Here is an 8,586-nt window from a genome sequence, read left to right on the forward strand (position 1 = left end):
TTGCCTTTAGTGGGGGGTTATGTGAGGCTCTGTCAATAACTGCTATGTTTGTGCAACAGATTGGTGAGGCAACTCTGGGTTTGTAGCAGAGATTGCCACTTTGGACATACCTATCAGACAGTACATGTAGTTTTACTTTATGTTCCCATTGGATTGGTGCAATGTCAAAACTCATTTCCCAATGGACAGTTTTCTTTTAGAGCAAGCAAAACAAGCAAAGCTGTTGACACCACAGTCAGCTGTCAGCCTTAAGCTAGCTTTTGGAACAAGAGTTGGGGGGCTGGGCAATATCACAATTTTTCAAGTAATCCTTGCTTGGCCTGGTCATATTCCGGTGGAAAAAAGAACACTTTAAAGGCAGATTTAGTGAGGGAAAATGATAAAACGAAATGCCTTAACTGTCATTTAATAGGTTCTTAAATTGATCACACTGAGCAGCAAAGAAGCCCCTTTTACAATCATTAGAGAAAACAAAAATTGGATTCTGATCGTTTTGTAATATGAGACCATTGGTCTTCTCCGAGTCTCCAGCATCAAGTTGATCAACTTTTTGCTGTTCTGATGCCGATTCTTTGGCTTCCTCTGCTCTTATCTTTGCAATATTGACGCAGTGGTCTGTGGTCTTTGTGTGATACGGGCCTCACTCTGTCAACACTAGCACCAAGAGCTTTCAGTATTTGAGCTTCCATTATACTGTAAGAGATAAACCTGTTACTGAAGCTTTGAAAATTGAAAGAAGAAAACTATATTTCTTAGGCACATGTTGCATATTTCTGTACATTGACATTTGAGCAAAAGTTTACTGTTCTGGATAAACGGAGAATGTTCGTATTTCTACTTATCCTCATTCATGCTCGGGTATCTATGAAAATCATACACTACTTACTAGTGGAAACATGAATCTCGAAGGAAGTCCAAGGCAGTCCCCCAACTCCCCCCTAAACAAGTAGGTAATTTAGTAAACAAATGCAAACACCATATGGAGAAACTTCATTTGTCAATCATCAAATCAAATCATGTTTACAGAAAACAAGCTTACCAACTGGAAAAGTTCATGAAAGGCATTATAAAATTACAACTTCATGTTCTTGTTCAATTTATTGTTCCAATATCCCTCTTTAGTATTTAGCTTGATTGCAGCATAAGAGCAGTTTTAGATCTTTGCATTGCGGCTGCAAGTTTAATTATCAGTGACTAGTCTGAGAAGTATGCGTCATTCACATGAACTATCATGTAGCTAATGATTGGTGAAGGGATGTGAACAAAATATATAGCTCAACATCCTAAAAGGACTTTATCAGAACGTGTTTCTGTAACAAAAATGTGAAGCTACATCTACCATTGCCAAGCTTTGATTTTTTGGCGAACAGTTTTGGATCACAAAATATGCCATTCCGATAGTAAAGATATCTCAAACTAGGACTAGAGGCATAAATACCTTCTCAGTAGCATCATCATCTGGAATTAGCACATGGCATTTGCACCCATAAGCAGGAGCCACGTTGCAAGACTAATAGAATACCTCGCACAAGCTCTCCAGAATCAAAAGCCTGTCACAGAAATTCAAATTCAATACTCAGTGAGACCATTGGCAAATTTCTGTAGAATAAATATGAGCAAAAGTTTACTACTATGGATAAATAGAAGATGTTCATGTGCATCAGAAAGACAGAATAGTGTTTCTGCTTATCCTCATTCATGCTTGGGTTCAACGAAAGAAAAAGACAGACATAACCGGCATGTCCAATAACAATAAGTTAATGCCTTCTCAAATTAACGGAGTAGTATACCTGAAGAAACTGTGCCACCAGTACCTGCAGCTGCTACAAAGGCATCCAATCCGCCACTTGTTTGTCCCAGATCTCTGGCCCAGTTCCTTCATAGTGAGCTCGAAAGTTGGCAAGGTTCTCAAATTGATCAGCAAAGAAACCCCCTTTACAATCATTAGAGAAAACGGAAATTGGATTCTGATCATCTTGTAATATGTGACCATCGGTTTTCTCTGAGTCTTCAGTATCAAGTTGATTAACTTTTTCCTACTTCGATGCCAATCTTTTCGCTTACTCAGCTCTTCTCCTTTCAATATTGATCGTAGTTGTCTTTATGTGTAATTGATACACGCCTCACTATGTCAACAGTAGCAGCACCTAGAGCTTCCAGTATTTGAGCCTATAGTAAGTTTAACGTTATAAAAGATAAGTCTGTTACTGAAGCTATGAAATTGAAAGAAGAAAACTATATTCACAGCCACATGTTTATTTATACTCTGAGCCCATTGCCCTATTTCTGGAGAATGAGCAAAAGTTTAACGTTCTGGATAAGTCGATGTTCCTGTCAGGATGAGTCAGAGGCTGTTCATGTGCATCGGAAAGATGGAATAGTATTTCTGCTTATCCTCATTCATGGGTATCAATGAAAATCATACACTACTTACTAGTGGAAACATGACTCTCGAGGGAAGTTCAAGGCGATCCCCTCCTAAACAAGTAGGTAATCAAGTAAACAAATGCAAATACCATGTGGAGAAACTTCATTTGTCAATCATCAAATCAAATCACGTTTATAGAGAACAAGCTTAAAAACTGGTAAAGTTCCTGAAAGGCATTATAAAATTACAATTTCATGTTCTTGTTCAATTTAGTGTTCCAATATCCCTCTTTAGTATTATTTAGCTTGATTGCAGCATATGAGCAGTTTTAGATCTTTGCATTGTGGCTGCAAGTTTATTTATCAGCGACTAGTTTGAGAAGTGTCTGTCATTCACATGAACTATCATGTACTTAAATTGGTGAAGGGATGTGAATAAAATACATACCAGAACTGGATTTCAGAATTGAGTAACAACTGGTACCAGTTTTCAAATTCAACAAAGTGTAGTGTATGGTTGCGATACTTGACCTAATACCTTGGATCATAACAATTAAAAATCACACCAGGAAAAATTTAGCATACTTAGGTGAGCTCAGGTTTTATCAGGCACCGTAACCGCTCATATTGAGCTCAGAAATGTGCAATTGGTTATGTCATTAAGCCCTAGGTTACCACTAATCTGATCCTGTTCTGCTAGCTCAACATCCGAAAAAGAATTCTATCAGAACGTGTTTCTGTAACAAAAATGTGACGCTACTTCTACCATTGCCGGCCAAGCTTTGAGTTTCAGGCGAGCAGTTTTGGACCACAAAATATGCCATTCCGATACTAAAGATATCTAAAATTAGGACTAGAGGCATAAATACCTTCTCAGTAGCATCATCATCTGGAATTACCACATGGCATTTGCACCCATAAGCAGGAGCCACAGTTGCAAGACTAATAGAATACCTCGCACAAGCTCTCCAGAATCAAAAGCCTGTCACAGATATTCAATTTCAATACTCAGTGAGACCATTGGCAAATTTCTGTAGAATAAATATGAGCAAAAGTTTACTATTATGGATAAATGAAGATGTTCATGTGCATCAGATAGACAGAATAGTGTTTCTGCTTATCCTCACTCATGCTTGGGTTCAACAAAAATCATACACTACTTACTAGTGGAAACATGAATCTCGAAGGAGGTCCAGGGAAGTCCCCCTAAACAAGTAGGTAATTAAGTAAACAAATGCAAATCATATTTATAGAGTTCCTGAAAGGCATTACAAAATTACAACTTCATGTTCTTATTGGATTTAAGTGTTCCAATATTTTATATCCCTCTTTAATCTTTAACTTGATCGCAGCCTATGAGCAGTTTTAAATCTTTGCGGCTGCAAGTTTAAATATAAGTGACTAGTCTGAGAAATGTATGTCATTCACATGAACTATCGTGTAGTTTAGGATTCGTGAAGGGATGTGAACAAAATATACCGGAACTGGATTTCAGAATCGAGTAACAAAATGTTGTTTAAATAAGGATGAAAAATACTGGTCACGTAAGTGGTTTCGTCAATTGATCTAAGACCTTGGATCATAAATGTGCCTACTAGGCAAAGTTTTAGCATACTTAGGTGATCTCAGATATTATCAGGCAAGGTAACTGGCTGTTTTGAGTTAGAAAATGTGTAACTGATTATGTTGTTAATCCCTAGGTTACCACTAATCTGATCCCATTTTGCTAGCTCAATATCCAAAAAAGATTCTATCAGAACGTGTTTCTGTAACAAAAATGTGACGATACTTCTGCTATCTTCAAGTTTCTAGTGAATTCTAACTTATAGGAATACAAAAATTATGCCACACGGATGCTAAAGGTATCTCAAATTAGGATTAGAAGCATAAATCTCAAATTAGATAGAGTAGTATTTCTGCTTATACTCATGCTCGGGTTTCAATTAAAATCATACACTACTTACCAGGGGAAACATGAATCTCAAAGGAAGTCCAAGGCAGTCCCCCCCTAAACAAGTAGGGGATCAAGTAAGCAAATGCAAACACCGTGTAGAGAAACTTCATTTGTCAACCATCAAACCGACTGATGTTTATAGAGAACAAGCTCAACAACTGGAAAAGTTCTCGAAAGGCATTTAAAATTTAAGTTCATGGTCTTGTTCGATTTAGTGTTCAAATATCCCTCTTTAGTATTTAGCTTGATCGCAGCATATGAGCAGTTTTAGATCTTTGCAACGTGGCTGCAAGTTTAATTATCAGTGACTGGTCTGAGAAGTGTCTGTCATTCACATGAACTATCATGTAGTTAAGGATTGATGAAGGGATGTGAACAAACTATATACCGGAACTGGATTTCAGAATTGCGTAACAACTGGTACCAGTTTTCAAATTCAACAAAGTATAGTTTAAATGCAGAAGAAAAATAATGGACACATATATGGTTTCGTTACTTGGACAAAGACATTGGATCATAACAATTGAAAATGTGCCTACTAGGCAAAATTTGGCATACTTGGGCGAGCTCAGATGTTATCAGGCACCGTAACCGGTCATTTTGAGCTCAGAAATGTGCAATTGGTTATGTCATTAAGCCCTAGGTTACCACTAATCTGATCCCGCTCTGCTAGCTCAACATCCTAAAAGGACTCTATCAGAACGTGTTTCTGTAACAAAAATGTGAAGCTACATCTACCATTGCCAAGCTTTGAGTTTGGGCGAACAGTTTTGGATCACAAAATATGCCATTCCGACAGTAAAGATATCCCAAATTAGGACTAGAGGCATAAATACCTTCTCAGTAGCATCATCATCTGGAATTACCACATGGCATTTGCAGCCATAAGCAGGAGCCACAGTTGCAAGACTCATAGCAGTGATATCAGCAGAGCTCTCCGTAACAACTCCTAGCACAAAGCTCTCCAGTATCAAAAGCTTGTAACAGAAATTCAAACTCGCGAAGATAAATGTACAGGGATAAATGTCAACAAAGCCTTGAGACACAGTTTCTATCTACTGCCAATAACATTCTCATGCAGTAATGAAGATTAGCTAGAGAGATCCCCAAAATATTTAGCTTTAATTCAAAAAAGTAGTTGAATTTTAGCTGCAAAGAGTTACAAATATAGCTGCAACTAGAACAACACGTGAATCTCTTCAGTGACACAAATAATGAAACACCTAACCCCCCTAAGTGAGACCAAAAGGCTAAATTTCGGACCAGTACTTAAGTTAATTCCTATTAGAGTTATATGTTCGCTTTGTGAAGGCATTCCAAATCAGCTCCTATTTACCAGGGGGCGGTACTACGGCGTACTGAAGAAGAGAGTGAAACAACTAAAATTACCTAGACATTTCAATTGCTTCCATATCTGTACACCGGAATGCTCCATCAAGTTTTGCCATCATAAATTTCTTCATCAGACGGTTGGTTATGGTGTCAAATGGGTTCTTTAATCTTCGGCCCTCTGCCTCCTCATGGGTATACATTACTCCCCTTGTCAATTTATTAAACAGTCCAGAACCAGGAGAATTAACAAGAAAGCTCTTAAGATTCTATTCCTGTTAAAAACGAAAGAAAAAGACAGACATAACCAGCATGCCCAATAACAATAAGTCCATGCCTTTTCAAATAAACGGAGTATTATACCTGAAGAAACTGTGCCACCAGTACCTGCAGCTGCTACAAAGGCATCCAATTCGCCACTTGTTTGTTCCCAGAAGTTGGCAAGGTTCTCAAATTTATCAGCAAAGAAACCCCCTTTACAATCATTAGAGAAAATAGAAATTGGATTCTGATCATCTTGTAATATGTGACTAACGGTTTTTTCTGAGTCTTCAGCATCAAGTTGGCTATATTGATCAAATCTTTTTGCTTACTCAGCTCTTCTCCTTGCAATATTGATCGTAGTAATCTTTATGTGTAATTGATACACGCCTCACTCTTTCAACAGTAGCAGCACCAAGAGCTTCCAGTATTTGAGCCTATAGTAAATTTAACGTTATAAAAGATAAATTTGTTACTGAAGCTATGAAACTGAAAGAAGAAAGCTATAATTCGTAGCCACGTGTATATTTATACTCTAAGACCATTGCCCTATTTCTGGAGAATGAGCAAAAGTTTACTGTGCTGGATAAGTCAGAGGATGTTCATGTGCAGGATGAGTCAGAGGATGTTCATGTGCATCAGAAAGATGGAATAGTATTTCTGCTTATCCTCATTCATGGGTATCAATGAAAATCCTACACTACTTACTAGTGGAAACATGACTCTCGAGGGAAGTTCAAGGCAATCCCCCCTAAACAAGTAGGTAATCAAGTAAGCAAATGCAAATACCATGTGGAGAAACTTCATTTGTCAATCATCAAATCAAATCATGTTTACAAAGAACAAGCTTAAAAACTGGTAAAGTTCCTGAAAGGCATTATAAAATTACAACTTCATGTTCTTGTTCAATTTAGTGTTCCAATATCCCTCTTTAGTATTATTTAGCTTGATTGCAGCATATGAGCAGTTTTAGATCTTTGCATTGTGGCTGCAAGTTTATTTATCAGTGACTAGTTTGAGAAGTGTCTGTCATTCACATGAACTATCATGTTGTTAAATTGGTGAAGGGATGTGAATAAAATACATACCAGAACTGGATTTCAGAATTGAGTAACAACTGGTACCAGTTTTCAAATTCAACAAAGTGTAGTTTATGGTTGCGTTACTTGGATAATAACAATTAAAAATGTGCCTACTAGGCAAAATTTAGCATACTTAGGTGAGCTCAGATGTCATCAGGCACCCGGTCATATTGAGCTCAGAAATGTGCAATTGGTTATGTCATTAAGCCCTAGGTAACCACTAATCTGATCCCGTTCTGCTAGCACAACATCCTAAAAGGGATTCTATCAGAACGTGTTTATGTAACAAAAATTTGACGCTACTTCTACCATTGCCAAGCTTTGAGTTTCTGCCGAGCAGTTTTGGATCACAAAATATGCCATTCCGATAGTAAAGATATCTCAAATTAGGACTAGAGGCATAAATACCTTCTCAGTAGCATCACCATCAGGAATTACCACATGGCACTTGCTCTCCAGAATCAAAAGTCTGTAACAGAAATTCAAACTCGTATAGCTAAATGTACAGGGTATCGGACAGTGATATCCCCAAAATCTTTAGCTTTTAATCAAAAAGTAGTTGAATTTAAGCTTCACACAGTTACAAATATAGCTGCAACTAGAACAACAAATGAATCTATTGATAGTCTAAACTAAATGTCAAATGAAATGATGTTTCGGATTACTTCACCTCTTGAATGATTTTGACGCTGCCCCCAGGATTCAAAAACTCAGCTTTTGAAAGAATCTCGAGTCCAGCATTTCTAGATTTCTTCTTCTTCCACACGATTTTTCTACTCTTAAAAACTAGGTTTCTTTTCTCAGGACAAGAATATATGAAGAACAGGTTCTGTTTAGAAAAGGACTTTCTTTGTTTTTATCACCATATCCAGATTTTATAAACCGGTTGAACAGGTTCTGTTTAGAAAATACACTTTTAGTCAGTGTGGTCCAAGAGCATAGCTAAAAGGACCTTTTTCTTTTTTTTTTTTAAGAAAACGTAGGCCAAGCCTAAGAACCGGAATAGATCATATTGCCTAAAAAAAAAAGTTACATGATTAATGTTTAAAGTGTTTCCATCATTAAAGCTGCCTTTCTCTGTGAAAATTTCTTTTAAATCTTTTCTTGATGGCTTTGATGTAGAAAGCATTGAAGTGTTCCAGGATTTTATTTGTTTCAGCATGTATCTCAATATTCAAGTGTTGCTTTTCTTCTGCCCAACCAAAAGCTAGTTCTGCTCCTCCCGTGGCTCCTTCTGCTCCCCATTGACATGTGTGTCCTCTGCTATCAACATAGTTTCCTGCAAAATCTGTAATAGTTAGTGCAAAGAAAAACTGAGAGGTATTAGGATCCTGTATAGTGCATATTTTGATTTTGTATCCATAATACTGCTTGTGCTGAGGAAACCCAACATGGGAAACAGTTTCATCTCTTTGGGAACCAATATCAGAGAGCAAACCCTGAGAATGCATAGCAGGGTTAGATAGATTGTGAATCTTGTTATAGTCACATAGTTGTTGTTGAATGCTAGTAGAGGTTTTCATAGCATTGGGTGTAATGTTTTGAAAGACTAGATCACATCTAGCTTTCCATATAAACCAGCAAGTAGTTGCA

At 37.3% G+C, this 8,586-nt stretch overlaps 1 long non-coding RNA gene across 9 annotated transcripts; it reads right to left on the reverse strand.

Annotated features, from left to right (window-relative positions):
* Nucleotides 1-380: 380 nt before the first annotated feature.
* On the reverse strand, nt 381-7,821 carry LOC113315220. 9 transcript variants are annotated; one of them, XR_003342861.1, is made up of 11 exons: nt 7,664-7,821; nt 7,402-7,462; nt 6,014-6,348; nt 5,711-5,925; nt 5,158-5,270; nt 3,237-3,349; nt 1,791-2,169; nt 1,439-1,550; nt 1,040-1,172; nt 887-938; nt 381-693 (listed from the first exon to the last, which is right to left on the reverse strand). It is a non-coding gene; the product is annotated as an uncharacterized LOC113315220 (long non-coding RNA). The 9 variants fall into 9 exon arrangements; XR_003342865.1 differs by having other exon boundaries at nt 381-938; nt 6,038-6,348; XR_003342866.1 differs by having other exon boundaries at nt 381-938; nt 1,791-2,153.
* Nucleotides 7,822-8,586: the final 765 nt, after the last annotated feature.

The sequence above is a fragment of the Papaver somniferum genome, chromosome 10 (assembly GCF_003573695.1).
Source record: "Papaver somniferum cultivar HN1 chromosome 10, ASM357369v1, whole genome shotgun sequence".
Lineage (NCBI taxonomy): Eukaryota > Viridiplantae > Streptophyta > Magnoliopsida > Ranunculales > Papaveraceae > Papaver > Papaver somniferum.